Genomic DNA, 18,983 nt, shown 5'->3' on the forward strand with positions numbered 1-18,983 from the left:
CTATGGTGTTTATAGCCACGACCAAGAGAACGTAACTTTGGCCCTCCTGTAGTAAACACAGCAAGCTCATCCAACAACCCCTTTTGCATTCATCTGTCTTAATTTAAGCGTGGCCTTCACTACTGCAATTCCACATTCTGGTAAAGAATTAAGACTACCTCCCCCCCAACCAGTTCACATCCATGGCTCATAAAAGCATCGCAACCCTCTCCTCTGCCCACCTCTCCCACCCCCAAAGCAAGCAGCTGCTGAACAAGCAATTTCAGGTGCATAGTAAAAAGCTCGTCGCTGTAACTGCCTGTAACACATGCACTCAGAACACCACCAGGGCACTTGCATCTAAATAAACCCAGGAGAAATATTATTTCCACGTACAATTATTGGCTAGCAGAGCTGGTTCCTGGTCTGTTCCCTGCCAGAGCACAGCATCTGCCTAGGCAGATGCCTGGAAAGACACAAGCGGGGACCTGGCATCTGCAATACCCATTAAGGTATAAAAGGTTGTTTGTTCACAGAGCTGTAGCCTTGCTCGTTTCCAGCGCACGGCTGAACACTACCACAGCCCGGTGTTTGCCACTGACCCCCTTCGTGGTCTGCCTGCATTCTCTCATGATCTCCAAGGGAAGAGCTCTGAAGAAAAGCCCAGAGAAGCCCACAACCCTCATCAATTTAACACCACTTCACCACAGCGTTAGGCTCAGCCTGTTTAGTCTATCCCTTCCAAAAGCAAGGCAGCCCGCTCAGTGCGGCATCCCATCACCTGACAGCAGGAGTGCAGCACATCAGGGCAGATGTGCTGTAGGACAGCAGGAGAGAAAGGGTGGAGCATGCCCCAGATCCAGGGTGGAGTGCACACAGAGCATCATCCTTCATTAAACCTGCAGCGACCAGCACAGATCAAGACCAAGAGGTCCAGCAGAACTTCATTTTGGGGGATGAGGCTAGCACAGGACAGAAGAGCAGTGTCACTGTAGAAAGAGCAGGCAAGATGCAGGTCAGGAAGTAACTGCCAGCACCACACAAGGCCAAGCCAGGAGCTTTCCAGATGCCAATGGCTAAAATTAAGGCAGAGCAGCCAACCTTGCACCCGTGCAGGACTGTGGCATGCTGCAAGGCGCTTGTATCAGGGCAGTCAAGACTTGCTAGGAAATGGGAACGGCAGAGCGACAGCGAAGCCCCATTGACACAGCCCGCACCTAGAGGAAAGAAAACCAGCCCCTCATTTTCTTTATATTAAGGCTCACAGCACGCAGAATCTCACAGGAGTTTTAGTTTCAGCCTTTTCTACCATTTGCATGCCGTGGACTGGAGATCATCCTGCCACACATCATCAACATCTCCAAAGAATCCCAAGGTGACTGCATTTACAGTGAAACCTCCAGTACCCTCCAGGAAAGCCAGCATGCTCTTGGTAACGGAGACCGCAACCTATTTGAAGATGAGCTATTTAAAAGCAGTAGCCTGTGGTACTTTGCCAAACTCAAGAAGAACACCATAAAGCATTTTTTCTGGTTTGCCCCCAGTTCACAATACACCAGCTCAAAGAGGTGAGGGATTTTGCTTTGCAAACCCCATTTTGGTAGGGGGGTCACTGTGTTTGTCGAGTGCTTTAAGCTCTATAAGGCAGGAATCATGCCCTTACGCTGCGCTACAACTTAACTGCGTCTATACAGATTATTTTAAGAAAACTGTTTAAACATACATCCTGCGCACCACATCAGCTTGAGATATACGCTTGAGGACACAAGCATGGAATAGGGGCTGAAAAGCTTGCCCTGCCTTGTGTGCTGTATAAAATATCCTTGTAACATCACACAGCACACCAGGGTGAGATATTAGGTGTGGTCTGATATCAAGGGACAGTGCTGCACCGGACAGAAGGATGCTACAAGGGACACTGTGGATGTTGGTGAAAAGAAGTAGCTTTAGGTGCCGCTCTGTCATTTAGGAACTGCAGCATAAAACACAAGGCAGGCTGTCAGCAGGTTGCATCGCTGAAGTTCCAAAGTACAGCTTAGAAAAAAAATATAAATATCTCTGTGCAGGGCATCAGAGTGGAAGTGGCACTGGAGCGCGTCGGCAGAGCTACACGTGAGTTTCCAGGGCAGGTGAGCCGTGCCCGGAGCCAAGCACTGCGGTGATGGGTCAGGCACAGGCTGATCCCAGTTGCTTCTCAAGGGCATCTCTCCTCAAGTGCTGCAGGAGGGTCTGTGCACCCCCATGGTCAAGGGAGGAGAAACATGGAAGGGCAAAGCGCACACAGCACCTGCTCAGGCTGTGCCTGGATCCAGTCAACGCTGTTCAGCCTCTCACTTGGAAAAAAAAAAAGCCACCACAAATACAGTTTCTCCCATCCAAGCCTCTCTCCTTCCCCCTCTGAGCTCATTCATGGCTCAGGCTCCAGGACAGCTGCCGGGTTGCCAAGTCCCCCCAGCTCACTGAAGCACAGAGCAACATGATCGGGATGATAGCTGGGCCAGCTGTTCGAAATCACTGCAGGACTCAAAACAACTACAGACCAAGCAAGAGGAAAAAAAAATAAAAAATAAACCAGCAGAAAGCCCCTCGCTCCTTTTCCTCTGCCTGGACATTGTGGTCTCATTGTTACCACCATCCTTACATCGCCAAGTGAGCCCTGGCCAAAATGACAGCTCATTAAGAATATTTTAAAAATACACTGGGTGGGGACTAAGGAGCCCAGGGAACAGGGACCAGGCAGTGAATTTTTTCACACCTAAGTGATTGCTTTGAATGCAGCTTCGGTCACTAGAAGTGACCTCGATCCTGACTGGGACCAGTGCCAGTGGACTCCAGGGTGAAGTCCCCCCATCCAGGCAGCAGCAGAGCCACACTGAAGCTCAGAGTCCTGCAGGTAGACAAGGTGTGTGCCAGCAGGACTCGTACACGTTTCCATACAGACTCCGCACGCAAGAGCTGCCCAACTCAGCAGCCTGCAAGCTTAACTCAAAGGCAGAACCCCCTCTAGAAAAAAGCCCTTTCTATCTACAGGGAGTTACCGTCTCCTACAACAAAATCCACCAAACTCATTTGGAAACACCGTTTTGTTTAAATTAGAGCACATCAAAGCAGGCAACAATGCCCCTCTCTCTGTTTATGGGAAGCATGTTGCCTTCCCATGGCGACTGGCACAGTGGGCTACCAAATGTGCTGAGCTGACACTAAACATCAGCAGAGGGACCCTGAGAGGATGGAGAAGAGCAGGATATCTGCTCCCTGACCACACAGGGACCAGGAACCCCACAAATGCAACACTCAGCAAGGAAGATGGGATTCCGAGACACAAATATCCGCAGGACCTCCCCACCAACAGCAGTTGGGCTGCAACTCCAGCTTGTTGTTCTGCACATGTGAATAAGGGCAGGGGAGGCAGCTGACCAAAAGTGTTCATGCCAGTGCCCAAGCACCAGGCCCTGCACGGGATACCCCTCGCTAAGGGCATCTTTAAGTTGGGATGGGGCTTGGATGCCGTAAATACCGGCGGTGGTGCCAGAGGACCACGCGGGAAGCTGAGGAAGAGCAGTACTTGGGCAGTTAACATCGTATTTCTCAGCGTACCACTCTACTGGTGCTCCACAGCCTCCAAGGCAGGTCTTCCCAGCCCCTCCGTTCTCAGCAGGCAGCGTGGGGACTTGCAGCGATGTCACCAGGGGGTAACATTCTTGTTCCCCTTTCCTTCTGCTCCCTGGCTGGCAGGGGCTGGCTCAGAGGCAGTGCTGGGCTACTCTCCCACTGGTCGCACAGTCAAGTCACAGAAGCCTGGGAGCATCCCCTCAAGATTTTAAGTGCCCCTCTGCCTCTGGGGTGGGAAGGGGGCCAGGCTAACACGCTGCTCTGTTCGTGCTGCCATCACCAGCCCCACAGGTGCCCAGATATATCCGGAGCATCAGGACTCTTAAGAAACATCTCCACACCTCCTTCACGCTGCACTAGCTCTATAGAAATAGCAGAGGCCCAATCTGTCAGCTCTAGTTAGTTTTGCTACGAGCACATCTGATGAAGCAAAGCCAGAGGCTACGCTCCCCATTACGAACCTGGAAATAAGGTTGCAAGAAAAAAACCCGCAGCAGACACAGTTCTAGGCTGTGCTTGTCATCAAGATGCCTCCTGAGCTGTTTCCACCATCGTCTCCCTAATGGACAACGGCGTTTCTTCGCAGAGTGTTTCTCCAGCACTGAACCCTCCCCATGCGTACCCCCCTCTTCGGGGCAGCGTAGTAACCCTGGTGTGTGGCCATCCAGAACACCCTGCCCCTCCTGGCTGGAAGTTAATCACAGGGTTTCATGAGCGAGAGGAAGGGGACTGCACCTCTGCTGTTCAAGAGCCTCTTGGCTTTTCAGAAGAAGCAATCATTGCACATACATTTCAGCAAACCCATGGGCTCCCACATCCTCTCAGCACATTAAGAAACAGCTGACTAGTTACTTATTAGAGAGTCTGGTCCAGATGAACTCCTCCCTTCCTGTCTTCTGCCTTCCAGAAAGCTGGTCTCTCCCTTTGGAGAAGTCTCTCACCTACAGCAAAGACTCTGGCTAGAGCGCCCAAGGGTTTGTCATTTCTGGTGAGAACAGGAGCCACTACAACCTCTCTCCTGCGATTGCTTTTCTTCACCGAGCCTCCAGCAGAAGCATCCTGACAGCTTGCTACCCTCATTGCATCCCCAGCTCCCTGCACCGCTTCTTCCCATACCACAAGCTCACCCCCACCGTCTCCAGGTGCATAATAAGAGCATATTTCTGCCTAAACACTACTCCTGGGCAACTGGCTTCTTTCTCTTCCATTCCTTTATCCTCTGAGGCTTTGCTGCGTGCACAGAAGACAGGACAGATGTACAGGCTGCTGCAGCCCAGGGTCCCCTGTGGGACAGTAATTGCAGGATGAGGTAAGGCAGAAGGAAGTGGGTGCTCTAGGCTGAAGGGAAGGACAGCTGTGCTTCCCAGGATCTGGAGCAAGTTAATTGATAAATACCAGAGTTGGACTTGAAGGAAAGCTGGGCATTCACACAGCCAAGAAAGCCAAACTGCTTTGGAAGAAGCCCTGGCCTTTGTTGCACAATCTCTTTGCAAGGCACTCGCTGTACTCGGAGAGCAAGAGGGAAACTAGGGATAAGCAAGCGTACACCCCCTCACTCAGCCTCGCACAGCTCCAACACAGCTCGGCACAGGCCTCCAGCTTCCCACCTACCAACAGCCACAGCCCCCAAAAGCTGGCACTGCAGCTGCCCCTCTGCAGCTGCCCCCAGGGAGCTCGGTGCAAGAAACAGCAAGAGGACTCAGAAAAGTCGAAGGCACACACCACCCGGACAGCCAGTTTCTGTAACTCTCAGTGTTCCACGGGCCTTTGAAACCTCAGGAGAAAGCGAGCAGCAATGAGGACCTCAAGCATTCTTTCCAAACCGGTATTAGACATACAACCAACTGCTAGGTAAATAAAAACTGCAAAGCCTTTAGCATGAAGCTTCACAACATTCAGCGACATAACCTTGTGCTTCTCTGACCGCTTTCACTTGACAATTCATTTAAAGAAAACTCTGGCTGGCTCCCAACACCCCGTAAGTTCACCCAAATCCTACCTTATCACGCAAACAGCAACTCAGATTCAGTCAGGACCTTCTCTGCCACACCAAGCTACCACGTGGTAGCTCAGGATGCTCTGTTGCGGAAAGGAGCTGCAAACAGGGAAAAAGAAAGGTGTAAGTCCTCAGGAAAATCAGGGTAGAACACACTCGCATCCTCCTCGCTAGCCCTCAAGTCTTTAATCTCCTAGGTCACTGCAAGCTTCTTACCACAAAGAGGACATCAAACATGCCCAGAGAGCTGCCTCATTCATCCCTTCCCTCAAAAAACCACAGCCTCACCTGAACCAGATTTATATAAACTCCTTGCTCTCACACCCCTGTGAGGACAGGTTAATTGGAGTCATAAGGTTGACCTCCTTCTTTTCTCCAGGGGGAACAGTTTACTTTGTTAGTCCTTTTCCTCCTCCTTGTTTCTCCAACGGTCACAGATGGCCCAGGGAACTGTGTTTTAGATACACTTTAAAGCCCCTGTGGCTTACTAATATGGGAAGACTTGGGAAGCCCTGTATTATTCCACTTTATCTGAAAAGCTTCACAAGGCTTAGAGAAAGCATCAGGAATTACTGCGTGAGAGATCTTACCTGGGTCACAGCCATGCACCTGGAAACACACACCTAAACCACCTGTACAACACATAGACATCAGGCTTCCCTTCTCGTGTGTGCCAACACCTCTGCAAAATTACACAGTCATTTCAAAGAAAAAGCACTGCTGTGCACTTCCAGCCACAGCAGCGGGATGCAAACAAAGCCTGCGTGTACACACACGTGCATATGTACGTGCACACACACACAAAATACATGTGCACACCCTTGTGTGCAAATTATCTGTCTTCCGTTTGTATTTGGCTTGGCTGTACAGCCTGCTCTCCGTGGGCTCGGCCAGGAGATATCCAGGCTAAGATAAACACCAGACAGCTGCTGGGAGCCAGAGATAGTTTGGTGATTAACAGCTGTGTGGGGCTCTACACAGGGACCCCCCCGACCTCCACAATCCCTCCACAACAGGCTGTTTCACTTCAGATTTCTGTTTGTCAGGCGAAGGCTGGAAGGCATCAGAGGAGAGTCCCTGCAAAAGTCGCAGGTGGGAAACCTGGCAAGGAGAAGCTGCTGCCCCAAACCCCGTCGCTGCCCCCCCCCCCCCCCCCCCCCCCAACTCCGTCCCTTCCCCGGCACGCTGGCCGTGGCAGCCTGCGATGGCTTTGCCCGGCACCTCCTGCGCAGCACTTGCGGCCACAACTGCAAAAATGCAATTGCTTATTTCAAGGTTGCTGAAATCCGTGAAAGAATAGCAAAAAGCTTACAGTAAAGCCTGTTCTCGTGGCATTTGTGGTTTAACACAATTCAGAAGAAGGTCTTGCAAGTGTTTCACTTTGGGCTCTTTGCAAATGGGCTCCTCTCTTCTAGCACAGGCATGCAGCAAGTGACAGCCTTGTCCTGGAAGAGGAGAAGCTGGGGAAAGAGGATAGACCTGGGCTTTCGACTTAGAATGGGTTTGATACACGAGGAGACGAAAGAAATGCTGTTACCCCTTCGTACCAAGAGGCAACGGGATGCTTAATGACTGTGGCTGATCATTTCCAAAAAGCAGAAAGAAATTCCCGGTCTGACTTTCCCAGTTAGAAAGGGCAGCCGCAGCTGCAGCAGGACTGCTGAATGGAAATCCATCCCGAGCAGCAGCGGTCCAGGATGCCTTACACACCACTGCAGAGCCAAAGACGTTTTGACGGAGGAAAGGGGTGAAAAGTGGGAAGTTGCTCACAATGCGACTATAAAAACAAAGTCTAGGGATTAGTTAATAATGTGTGGTCTGAGAAAACAAACACATCTCCCCATAAAGACCCTAGTTCAAATAAACTGGTGCTGTTGTCGTTAAACCCCACCATCTGCATGTCTGTTTTCCACTGGGTCTAATGTGTAATTTAAAGGGACCACTGCGTGGAGAAATAGTCCCCCAACACCATCCTTTGGGGCACTTCAAAATCCAGATGTGGCTGAGAGACACTGTGACTTGGACTCATCCCTGTGTAACATTTGTACTGAAACTAAACGTACATAGCTGCAAACCCTTAAGCTTTTATGCAGGAAGCCTAAGTCGAAGGCAAGGGCTTCTTGCCTTCAAAACGATGAAGCCCACAGCCCCTAAAAAGCCAGCAGATGGAGGGATGTGGAAAGGTGGCTGGTTGTGCCCAAGGCGATCGCATGCCCCGTGGAGCTCTCCATCTCCTTTCCCTCTCTGCTCCCAGCTCCCAGCCCTGGACCTGAGAAACCAGGTCTAGTACTAAAGCCCCCCCCCCCCTCCCCAGCTCGGTGGGTGACTGGAGACCTCCCTGGCTCTGCTCAGGTCGCTCTTTCATGCCTGATTGCAGCTCATCAAGGCCCAAAGTCTAATAATGAAACAACCAAGGCCGAGAGCTCTCTGTGACAGCTTAACTGATGGTTGTAATTAGGGACCAGCCCACACAGCTTTTCATTAGTGTGCCGCACAGGACTTCTTATGACTGTCGTGGAGAGACTGTGCTTCACGTCCAGGAAAAAGGCATCAAGGCCCATAAGTCATCAGGGAAAAGGGGAGCAGAAAGGCTTGGTGCAAATAGGGAGCTCTCTGTGCTCTTATGGATTCGTAAATGGCCGTTACTGTGCGTTTTCAGTGCGGAGTGATGTTTTGTTTACATGAGTTTGTATTCTGGGTACATCCAAGCACGTTTTTATTTTATTGCATGTGGCACATTCATCATTTTTTCAACTTCTGCGGCACCCTGGTTATTCCCCAGCTGTTGGTGACTGCAGCAGTCTCTTGAGTCTCTGCTTCTTTCCCTCCAGACAATCAATGTACCCCTAGATGAGCCTGACCATCTCTTTCCTTAGTCCATGGGTCACTGGTTTTGCCTATGATTCACTTACCAGCCTTCTCCGAGTGCTGCCTGAGACCTTTCGCTGCAGTTGTGGTGGTGCCGCGTACCTGGGGTGTCTATATCACTTCCTCTGTTTTGCTTCCTGAAAAATTAAAAATATTTTCTTACATAGCAAAAGACTAACCATACTAAGAAATAACGCTCATTTTCTAGATGATAGGTAGAACACAGTCCTCTGGGGTCTCTACTTTCTTCCTCCCTTCTGTCTTTCCAAGCAGAACCTGCTTCTCTCTCCTATGCTGCAAACGAGATTTTGGGTTTTGTCAGTTTAATTCTACAGCTTCGAGTTTCCTCGCTCCTGGGCAATGTCTGCCCTTCTCGTAGCTGTTTTATAGAAGAACTTGTGATTGTAAATGGCAAAACGAAGGAAAAGGAAGTAAACTGGTTATTGTGCCAGAACCGCTCCTGGCACTCCTCCCATTTCTATTTTCTTTTACATTATAAAGCTGGAATAAATCAAAGCGAGCAGTACACCGGCAAACTGATGAAAGGGGAGCAGAATCAGCACTCTGGTCCCTCACGCTGGTATAAAGAGGTGCGTCCCATGCAGGCAAGAGTTAGCCTGAATTACAAGTGGTGGGGAAGGAGAATAGACTCAGAGTGTTTATTAGCAGTCATAACCTTAATCAAATAACACTCAAGGATATGTAAAGAAATCTGTTCCACTGCAGCCTCCCAAGCCAAATAAAGGAGTAAATGGGACTTCTATCAAAAATCCCTTTTAAAACTCATGTTGGGTTTTTTTTTTTAAAAATATCCCAATTTCTTGGGGAACAGCCAAAGCTCCAGAGGAGCTGCCCGAGATCAAACCAGTGGCCCATTGTGCTGGGCATTCAGCCTCCTGCGGCAACCAGCTCCAACGCACTGCAGAAAGGTGATGCCCCAGGATGAACCTGGCCGCTTGGGCAATGGTTTCCATGTGTGGAAGGAAGAGGATGCTCCTCCCGAATTATCGGCCCCTACAGGCATCTCCCAGCTCAGAGATTTCAACCTCCCCATTCCACTTTGCATAGCAGGAGACTCATTCGCTCCCTCTCCCCCATCCATGGGACTGCTTTAGTCAACGTCTACACACTATGTAGAATTACAGGGGGCGGGGAGGGGAATAAAAGAAGAGAAACAGACTCTGTGTAATAGAGGTGCATGTAAATAATCACTGGCCTAATCCCCTCTGACAACGAAAGATATCCCACCAGAAAATGTTCAAGCCTGTAACTCAACCTGAAATTTAAGCACAAGGAAGTCGTGTCAAAAGGGGACTCGGGTTCCCATAAAAGCCTCTCTACTTCCAGACCCTGGGCCCCCTAGCCAAAAAAACAGAGCAAACTTCCAGACATAACATCAGAGAAGTGCAGGCCTCACAAAGGGACTTGCTAACCTCCACCAGAGAGACAACCACCAAGAAAACAAGCAGAGCGAAGGAAGCCTTCAAGCCCAGATGAAGTACCTGCCAGGGAAGAGAGGCACGCTTTCCATCAGAGAACCAGCAGGCTGCGGCACGTTATCCCACCAGGGCTGGTGAAAGCCTTCTCGGGGGAGTCATTCAAAACCAGACTGGAAAAGCCCTGGAGAAGATTCGTGGCTGGAGTCTGTTCTCCTCCGCTCTTGTGCAACAACCCTGAAGTTGATGCATGACAGAAGAATCTAGCTTGGTGTAGGAAGAGAAGCCCCTGCACAGAGAGAGAGGGGGATTAAATAAGCTAATTGCGGTTTCAATTCTCTTGCTCCATCACTTCTGACCCACTGAGGGCGTGCAGTGTGTGAGGTCCCACCAGCATTGCATGGGCAGGACTGAAAATCTTCCTGAAAGCAGCACGCATCACCTGGGGAGCAGAGGGCAGCTCCAGTGGAGCGGGTACTCATCTCTGTGTGAGGACACCCGAGGTTAATGCCTCCTTTGCAGTCAAAGACGATATTAAAGAAGAGAAGCAACAGGAGCCAAATTTTGGTCTACTTTTAAGAGTAGAGGGCCAGGTCAGGACCTGGCTTCTGGTTTTTCACAAAGAGAATCCCTAAGAACGGCATTGCCTTTGCCAGGGTTAGCAGCTAGTCTGCTGCATTCCCTGCCTCCACCAGCCTTGCCTTGCCTGCCTGCACCCCAGCAGCTCCTCACGGACTGCCAGAGCACCACGCTGCCAGAAAACCAGATCATCTTCCAGCCATGAAGCACCGAGGCAGACACCTGCCAAGGGCGGGTCAGAGTCCACCCTCGCAGCAGCGTCCCACGGTCCATCAGAAAGTGCTCTAGAGGAACGCTGAACTTAGAAAAGAGCTGTCTCCATAGCACACACAGAAATTCCCTCCAGCCTGGTTTAGCCACGGGACTAGGGGCTCGCTGTGAACACCGTAACTCAACCATCAGGCTTGTTCGAGAGCAGGTAACTTGCTCGCCTCAGTTTCTCCCATCATCTTTGGTCCCCCTTTAGCTCAAGACCCCTACCAAAGGCAGGGGGGAACCACTGGAGTGTCAGCTTGTGCTCCCATTGCCTCCAGGCCCTGAACAGGTCCTGCCTGTGCTCCTCTGGTCCCTACCGCTTGCACACTGCACCCTCTGCCTGCACAGAAAGCAGCAACACCCTGACGAACGAGAAATATCAAGAGGAAAGTGTTGGGGAAACGAGCCGCAGGCTGCAGAGAGCAAAGATGCTCAACTGCAGGACTTCACGGTCTCCCCTCTCACCATCGGTGCTGCTGGCTGCATCTCATCTTTCTTTACCCAGAGCCTCCAGACGCAAGACTCTGCTGGTATTAAATTCCCTCCGCGTGCGACAGGATCCCTCCCCTGCTACACGGGGGAGTTTCTCTTCGCTGGTTGGGAATTTTCCGACGAGATGGTTTCTCATCGGAAAATGCCGATACACTGAAATCAAAGCCCTTTGTGGGAATGTACTTGTTTCAGGGAACCTTTCATGGGAAAATTTTCTTCAAACTCTGGCTGGAGCTTTCCGCCTGAGAGGGGTGAGCATCCAACATCCAACACCCCCATCACCTGGCAGAGCCGCTGCCCCCCGCCCCCCTGCCCCGGGATGGGGACACCAACAGCCCTCTCTGTATTTTCTTCTCCCCATCTGCCCAGCCCCAGGACCTCTCACAGGCAGGTTTGCGTCTCTCTAGATTTCTCTAATCCCTTATGTATCTATATATATAAAATATAATATATATATCCTGCAACACTCAGGGACACAGTCCCTTCAGCCCTGCGGGCAGGACATTATCTCGGGATGCAGGGAAGTGCACATTGGATGTGAAGCCACAAATCTTCTAGATCACCTGCCCACCAGTTTTTCCCGAGGAAAACCGGCCAGAGCCTTGGGATCACCCCAAAGTAGGGCTGGAAACGAGCTCAAATTTAGGAGAAACTGCCATGCAGGGGCTGGGGACCCTGTCCTGCACTGAGCTGTAGTGTGCAGGGCGATGTGGTGGCGTGGTGGGGGTCACTAGTGTCCCCCCTGTCCACAGAGGCTTTCCCTTGCCCCTCGCAGGCTCTGTGATGGCTGAGACAACAGCACCATCTCGTGCCTCTGCTTGCCTCGGGGAAAAAAAATAAGGGACAACCCCAAAGCTCCCTCTCGCGGCTCCTGCAGCGAGAAGGTCGCAGCAGCCAGGAGCAGATGTTCCTCCCCACATCCCTCGGTGTGCAGAGAGAAGGCATGAGGGCAAACTAGAGCTTGCAGCTTGCCTGCTCCCCAGACTGAAGCATTTCAGAGAAACTACTCCTGGGCATGGCAGGACACGGCATGTTCATGCCCCGGCCACCCCAGCTCCATCCACAGCAGCTGGGGGTCCACACGAGGACATGATGCAGGCTAAGGCAGTCCCTCCAGATGGGCAAATCTGGATTTGATAGCTCAGAACTGCTGCCGCAGAGCATGGCATGTTATTTCAGGAGCTACCTACCAGGTTTCACTAAAATTGTTCCCCCGAAAAACATCTGAAGGGCTGCGGTCCTTCAGGAGATGTTCAAAGCCAAGGAAGGTGGCTCCATCCGTGACCTGCTGCTGCGGTGCTGGGACCCGAAGCAGTAACCTTACAGGCAGCAGCATAACTTTAGCAGTTCAAGGTTGTTTCAGGAGGATGCTCGCTGCAAACATGCTGTGGCAACCTTAACAGTGGCTGCAAGGCTTTCAACATCTGCAGTTTCAAAGGTGGCACTTTTAACTGAATTTGGCACAGAGCTGGGGGGATTTGCTCATATGAAGCCGTCCCTGTTCTTTCCCAAGTGATTTCCTCCCCTACTGCAACCACTTTCTAATTTCACATCGTGATGAAATCAAGTCCCTCTGAAGTTTTCCCCCCGGAATGATCCGGAGGGCTGACAGATTGCAAAACCTCTTAGTGCCGTCTTATCTGCCAGTGCTTGTGCCGTACTCCAGGCTAAATACAGCTGCTGCCAAGCAGAAGAGATGAACTTTTTCTTAAGGACAATACAATCTACAGACCAGGCGTGTGGAGCTTTTTAAAGGGTATTAGTAGCTTTAGATGTAGCTTTGCCTCCATTTTTGCCGTCCGAAAAAAGTAATGACAGTAGTCCTGCTCACTCGTGCTAATCTCATACCTGGATGTTTCAGGGTACTCAATGGCCATCCCTCTCACCCCCAAAATGTTCCTCTCAAGCCACAACAAAGAACTGCAGTTTTCAGTCCCGTTCCCTTCCTTCCCTCCATGCAACCTCACTTTTTCACTCCTAACCATCGCCCTGTGCTACCATCCTCAGCCCTTCCGCACCCTCTGCCCCCCACCAGCACGGGGCCCTTGCCTACGCTGCTCTCCAACTTGACGGAGACACTTGGCCGAGGCCATCGGGCAGGATCTTGCCACGCTCGACCAGCGCTGCGAGTTAAGCCTGCCTTCCCGTGTCCCTCGCCACGCACGCTGAACTTTCCAGGGAATATCACGCCTGACGGCGTGCCAGCCTTGTTGTTCACTATCGATGAGATAATGTCTCTTAAATCTGGATCCCTGACACGAGGGCGTTCTACCCTCTTTTGCCAGTGGCTGCATTCCAATTTCAGGACAGAAATGACCAGGAGAAATATGAGAGGTTAGTGACATTCTTGGCTTGGAAATTGTCAGCCTGTCACGGAAAGGAATGTGATCAAAAAGAGACGTCGCTGCTGTTTATTTTCAAGTCCTTGATGAGTGATGCACTTTAATACACGCTGTTCTAATGCAGCTCTTGGGCTTCAGGTGAACCTTGCCGAAGGGCGTGGGACAGGTTATTTTTGTTAGCGGAACATACTGGGTCAAGAAGAGCCCTTAAAAAGGATCACAGCACACCGTACCTATTTATACCCTGGATGTTGTTTTCCTCGGGGATGGACAGGCCCTGCATCCTGCTTTTCCATGCAGGTGGCAGCAGGAACGTTGCCAAATGCCGTTCGGAGTGCCTGCCTCGAGGGGTAGCGGGAGTTTCAGATGGTCCATAGGGGCTGCTTTGGAGATGCACGTGAATCTGGGCTAAAGCTCTTGAAATGTGCAAGGATGTGTTTGTGCTGAAGTGTGCTGAAAATGACAGCCATAAGCTAGTTTATTAGAATTCGCTTGCAAGGACAAAAGCTTAATACAGCTTGATGGAGTGTACAAAGCCCAGAGCAGACTTGGCTCAATAAAATTGCACTGCCTTTTGAGATAGTGATGAAGTACAGTGCTGGGAAGGCTCTTTACCAGTCAGTCATGCCGGGAAAGATCCGGTTGCTTCGCCTTCATCACTTCGTCACAAAAGGAGCAACAAAAAGCAATCTCCATCCTTTCAGAGTTACTCAATTGTTCCAACAGCCCTTTTTCTAGACAAGCAACTTGCTCTCCCAAGGCCAGGTCTAGAGGGCACAGGGGGTAACCTGGGTGAGCGTGGTGTTTGCGTGGGGTTTGCAGCACGTGCATGCTGGAGACGAGGGAGGAATCCAAGAATTTTTATTGGCCTAATCAGACAAAACATGGACAAGATCCTTACCGGCGCAAGAGCACGCTCCCATCGCACAAACGAATTCCTCCAGTGGCCCTGACTGTACGGGCGGCAGATAGCATCAGAGCATCTGTCGAGAAGAGATTACCGAGTGCTAATGCTCTAAAAGGCCTCAGTTCCCTCAGCAGCTGCAAACGTGAGCAAACTAGAGAATATGTTGCGGACAGATCATCCAGCAGCATTTTTGCAACAAACAAGTCACGAGCGCTGTCAGCCGTCAGATGGAGGGCACTAGCTGTCAGCGGGAAGAACGCTCAGCTCCGTTAGCTGCGTCAGGAGCAGGGTGTCCTGCATCTTGTGCCAGCCAGACACGGAAAGGGCGAGCCACCGCCTGACAGCCTGAGCTCAAGTAACACAAGCTCAGCTTGCGCGGCCTTTTCCCACCGTCCTATATTGCGATAGCTCCCGAGGCACCCAGGGCTGGCATCACCTCTCCGAGGGACACGGCTCGCAGCTGCCCTGACAGCGCTGTGCACGTCACCGCCTTGCAGCAGTCAAGTGAAGCTATTAAATATCAAGTACTTCCCATGAAGCTGACATTTTTAATCCCCGTGCTGCCTTCCCTTTTCACACACTGGAGGCTGGGGCCTTTCCCCACTGCGAGGGGCTTTTTCCCCCCCACCACACCATTTCACCAGCCTTATTGCTCCCTCCCACTCACAGCTGAGAATTAAAAGACATAATAAAAGCCCTTGAACCGGAGGGGGAGCATCTGGTGGGGAGGCGGAGGGGGGGAAAGCAGGTCCCTTGTTTGAGCCCGGGATTCATCTGCCTCTCCCCGCGGAGATGAAGAGGCCCTTTCACCCCAGCAACCAGAAGGTTGAAGCTGGATATGTGCTTACCAGCACGGCCGTGGCTGGGAGCTGCCAGCCTGGGGTCTGACGGCGGTGACATTTCTCCCTCAGATTAGACGGTACGGTGCAAAAACGTATTAGAGTTGCTGGGGAGACTGCCCCTTCATAAGGCTGCACGCTTGGGAGCGAGCCGCTGTAGCTATGAAACCGGGCCACAGCAGGGCTTCAGCCCCTCTCCGCAGATTAAGGTTAATAAGAGCCTCCCCAGCCTGCCGTGCCCACCGTGCTCTCCCAGCAGCGAGCAGACCGGACCGAGGTGGGAGCCCAGCGCCTCCAATATCCCCACCGGCGAGCGCGCTGTGCCCCTGCTTTTGTTCTCCGCTTCTGCCCGGTGATTTTCATTACGAATATCCTCTTATTATGCGCGCATGGGGGGGATGAGAAGGAGGGGACCGGGCCCACACAAAGAGAAAGAAAAGGCTGCTTGCTAGAAAACCAGTAATTACAGGGCTCAGGCTTTCCTCGCGGAGGATTCATACGGATTCGACATGGCAGTGTTTCACACGTACGGCCCCTCTGGGGGCAAGCTCCCGTTTCGATTTCATTATCACTAAGCTGGGCTGCTAGGGGAACTTTTGCCCCGAAATGAGTTCCCCAAAGGGGACAGTTGCACTTCTTTCATTATTTGCTTTGAAAGCAGTTGCGCCGCTGCCCCCAAAAGCTTCTGCGTTTGCTCGGGCGCGCAATGGGAGAGCACAAATGCCGTCAGTTGGCTTGTCATCACAGAGCCGTTGCGGCCAGGAAGCGTGGGAAATCTTATACGTGGTTACCACCTATTCCAGCAAAATCCAGAGGTGTTGAATCACCCCTTCAAACATCTCCTAACCCCACGGGCGACTTGTGAAAGCTGCGCTCTCGAGGTGCTTACAAACCCAAGCAAACGCTCCGTCTGTCCTTTTACAAGGGAGGTAAAACATAACCCACGTATAAATGGATACAAGCAAAGCCTTGCAGGAGTGAAACGTGACTTTTTGTACTCACTTGCCACAGGCATCGCGTCATTTTCTTCAGTTCAAGCTGTATGGGTTAGCACGGTACCCAGAGCTTTGTGGCGTTAGGATGTCTGCACAGCTCTGGATCAGGTTATCAGCCCGGTTTAACAGCAGGGTGAAATGACGGCTCAGAACCAAGTTCACACAGGAGGTCTGAGAGAAGAGGAACCCAAACTGCCTCCTCCCTGCTCAAAAAGCTCAAAAAACGCACCTCTCCTGTTTGCTAATGCATCCTTGTGTTGCACACAAACCTGAAAGGGGGCCCATTTGGGGTAATTTTACACCTTTTCTCTGGGGAATGTATCTTGGGGCCAGTTTTTCACCTCCCTTGGTGCTTTGCCAAGAACTCTGGGACATTTGTAGGACACCTAACAGTGGCAGGACTCGCGACGAGAGCCAAAAAACTCCACAGGAAAGATGTTTCTGCCATTAGCACGTGCACTTTTAGGCAAGCTACCCTGATCCTGTGTGTTTTTATGATGTGTACAAGACAAGGACCAGCACATCAATCCACCCCGCAATCTCAGAGGCAAGGTACAATCATTTGATGACAAATACTAAGAAATCTGCTGTCGTGGACAGAGCCCCATAGTACTAGAAGTCAGTCCTGTCCCTGAAAGCTCACAAACTCAACATCTACGCATACTTCCAGGGGCCTGGATCCATTATTCCCGGGCCAAAAGCAAAGTGTGGAGTTGGACTGGAGCTGAGGTTTCAGGTAACCCCGATCTGCTACTGAAAACAAGTCCCAGGTTTATGGTTTGGTTCCTCGTAAAGACCGGACCACTTGCAAAACTCAGACCCAAGCCCGGCATCTGCTTTCCAAACTGCCGAATTTTGCTTTGGTTCTCAATTCCCATCGCCTTTTCTTTCTCTCCTTATTTACTTGTTAATTTCCATGGGTCTTAATTTCCTGCACCCCTAGCCCCGCTGAGACCAGCCTCTGCCTACATGGGATTGCACGCTACGGCCCTTGCCTCTTCAGGGAAAGGTCAGGAACCGAGGTTTAGTGTGCCGAGAAGAAAGGCAGCAGCAGACAGACAGAGAGCACTCATAAAGATCTGGCTGTGAGCCTCTCTGAGAAAATGTCAGGTTGGGGAGGCTATAATAGCTTTAATCTGCAGTACAAGAGGATTAAAAGACTCGTTCTCACACGACAAAAGAGAAAAGAAGGGAGCGGAAGGAGCGGAACAAGGGGAGAATGAAGGCTGCAAGGGGAGGAAGGGAGAAAGTTAAAGAGCTCAACTATAAAGAGCATCAGGATTTAAAGAGCTCCGTCTTCTAGCGTAATAAATGTGAAGTGGCCTGCATGGAAAGGGGGCTTTAGCCAATGGCTTTGCTTTTGCTTTTTCACACTAAGCACACACACTTCAGCCTTCTTCAATCAAGGCAACTTGTTATGTTTGGCTTTGTTGATTTTTAGGGGCAAAGGAGTAGGAGGGGGAAACAGAAGGTTAATGAGGCTCTGCCAGATGCGACACTCGAGAGGACCGGTGGGCATTATATTTTTTAAACAGTGGTTTATGGTCTTTGATCCTCACCCCTGCTGTCCCTCCTCTAGCACGTCCCTCAAACCCCCTTGTCCTCGAGGGCCGTGGAAGAGCCAAGGGGCCTGGGAACAGGAAGGAAGTACACCGAATTGCGGGACTGTCTCCTCAAGTACTGCTTGAGCAACCTTTTCAACCGCTCAGCGAGGCCAGGAGATGAAGAGAGCTTAATTGAAAGGGTAAGGAAAGAAGGCGACTTTAAATACTTTTCAAAAGGAAAAAAAAAAAACACCCAACCCCATGCATCCATGGCAGGAGATGTAAAGACCAACGAGCCACCAACATGAACAAGCAAGCTGCACTCCAGAAGGGAAACCAGGTACTCAAAGCCAGCTTTCAGCATCCATCACCCATGTATTGCAGGAACCAGGGTTTCTCAGGGCTGGATGCTAACCTCAAATCAAGGCAGGACTGTCCTGCTCGATTACCAGGGAGATTTGGACACACTTACATTAGGACATGACCAATATTCTCCTCAAAGACAGGAGGAAACCTTCCCTCCGCTAGAAGTAAGGACTTTAGTCTTCACAAGTCTTTGAAGAAACGGTAACACGGGAAGGTAAGGCAATCACCCAGGAGTCCCCAGTTTCCTCCCATTAACACGCTCACCAGCCTGAGGCACTCTGAGAAGAGAGAAGCGGGTTTTTAGAAGTCCGCCGTGTTAAACAGGAGTGCAACATTTGCTCTGATCTTGCACCTTCCTGGCTCAGAAGACTCACAAGTCAGGAGCGATGCTCCAAGACAACACCAGGCACAGTCAAATGTCTAAGGCAGGTTGTCTCAACTATTTTAGCAGCTTAGCACAGTGCTGGGGGCTAGCTAGCGCTCTGTGCACAAGTTGTACTCAGAGGGGGAAAAAAAAAAAAATAAAATACTGTAACATAATAAGCAAGTTCCAGACAGGAATTAGAGTATAGCATATCCAGTGGAGACAGGGGGCTGGAGTGGCATTAAGGTAGGAAGAATATAATTACCTGAACTGGCCGGTAGCCAGGATAGTGATATTAATTTACATCAAGAAAGTTAGAAGTGCCAAAACCTGGATTTTACATTTAAATCCAGAAGATTGCGTATCAGAGCATCCCGATTCCATTCTTCCAACTTTTGGCTGGAAGGAA

General features: G+C 50.9%; 1 protein-coding gene across 3 annotated transcripts in view; it reads right to left on the reverse strand.

The window, feature by feature from the left end:
- SNX19 (sorting nexin 19) overlaps positions 1-18,983 on the reverse strand; it is a 131,772-nt gene that overhangs the window by 84,761 nt on the left and 28,028 nt on the right. Inside the window, exons 11-13 of one of the 3 annotated variants that reach the window (XR_005831221.1) lie at positions 9,958-10,180; positions 8,500-8,592; positions 5,591-5,686 (exon numbers count right to left, since the gene is read on the reverse strand). The gene's annotated coding sequence lies outside the window, so the exon portion shown is untranslated. Of the gene's footprint in view, positions 1-5,590; positions 5,687-8,499; positions 8,593-9,957; positions 10,181-18,983 lie in introns of those variants that run through there. The other 2 variants (XR_005831219.1, XM_040615984.1) reach the window with 2 other exon arrangements.

The sequence above is a fragment of the Falco naumanni genome, chromosome 16 (genome assembly GCF_017639655.2).
Source record: "Falco naumanni isolate bFalNau1 chromosome 16, bFalNau1.pat, whole genome shotgun sequence".
Taxonomy (NCBI): Eukaryota; Metazoa; Chordata; class Aves; order Falconiformes; family Falconidae; genus Falco; species Falco naumanni.